Here is a 1427-nt window from a genome sequence, read left to right as displayed (position 1 = left end):
GCCTGTTCCTGTGCAGCTAGGATAAGTGCCTCTGTGCTGTCCTTGAGTCCAGCTTTTTCCAGCCATTAGTAGGATTTCCTGATATCAGCCACTTCAGTTATTATAAACAATTTTTGTCGATCACGACTGCCTATTGGTTGATTTTCATGATCGACATTGAGCTAAGCCAATGAAATCTCTCAGCAGTCCTCGGCCGGCCGGCAAGACCCTCCCCTTTTTAACCAAAGTTGTAAATCCGGCCAGAAGCTGCCGGTCAGGATTTGGAAAGTAGGAAGCTCTGTACAAAGCTCGTCGTGAAACTGGGGAGAAAATGCAGAAAGGTCTTGTGGTGAATTTTCAGGTGTTTATGGCCCTTTAATACGGGAGCGAGCATCAGGCATGCTCACGCGTCTCCTGGGGGCAGAGTCTTAGTAAACATCTAGCTGTGTGGACCCTCTTTAGTGTCTCTCGCTGAATAAACATGTCCAAAGCTGAAGAAATAGTCTTTTCGTCATTCAAATGTTAGACTAGAGTTTTATTGACATTCGACCCAGAAGCCACCGATAGCGGAACCAGCCAGCCGGCTCAGCCCCGAAGCAGCAGCCACCGACAGCAGAAGTGAGCAGACGAGGGAGAGAGAAGAGTCCAGCAGCTGACAAAGCCGAACCGAACCGAAACGGAACCAGAGACCAAACAGAGACACTACAGTCTCCAAGTGGACGCAGCAAAATGTGCAAAAATGAGCAACATACAGTATTTCCCTCAACAAGCCATAAAAATATCTGACCAACCGACCGTATATATGTTTACGGAGCCAGCGAGGGGACTTTTGCGTTACCTCGCAATACTTTTTTGTGTTACCTCGCAATACTTTTGCGTTACCTCGCAATTAGCCTGGTTTGAACCAGACCCTGTCCTTCACTTTGCTTCGGACAAGGGTCTGGATTTGATGCATTGAGAATCGATTTCTTGCAGGAGGCGTGGCCTCTACTGAAGTTTAAAATGATTGGATCAGTTGGCTGCGATGTATGTCGCTGTGACAGAGGCTAAGCTAAGAAGATACTGGAAATCACGTGTGCTGTAAACAACCCTATTGAGAGGAGAGAAGTACAGAGCCAAACGAGACGACTGTAAATGAGAGCTGCTGCTTTGTCAGACAAATTTATTTTAATTTGAAGCCTTATCAACACAGACTGACTTCATTCATTTCCTCCACTGCCGTATGCTAAAATAACTAGCAGACACTGCACAGTAAGTCCACATTGTTCAAAACTCCTCCTTCTCTTCTCTGATTGGCCCGGCTAAAAATCTGCCAGCGAAATCCATCTTTTTTTATTATTATTATTATTTATTTTTATTTATTTTATTTATTTACTGTTATTTTACCAGGCAAATCCCATTGAGATCTCAGATCTCTTTTTCAAGGGCGGCCTGGGCCTGAAGGCAAC

The sequence above is a fragment of the Austrofundulus limnaeus genome, unplaced genomic scaffold (genome assembly GCF_001266775.1).
Source record: "Austrofundulus limnaeus strain Quisiro unplaced genomic scaffold, Austrofundulus_limnaeus-1.0 Scaffold385, whole genome shotgun sequence".
NCBI classification, from domain to species: Eukaryota; Metazoa; Chordata; class Actinopteri; order Cyprinodontiformes; family Rivulidae; genus Austrofundulus; species Austrofundulus limnaeus.
The sequence above is the reverse complement of the archived record's forward strand: the minus strand, read 5'-3'. Positions refer to the sequence as shown.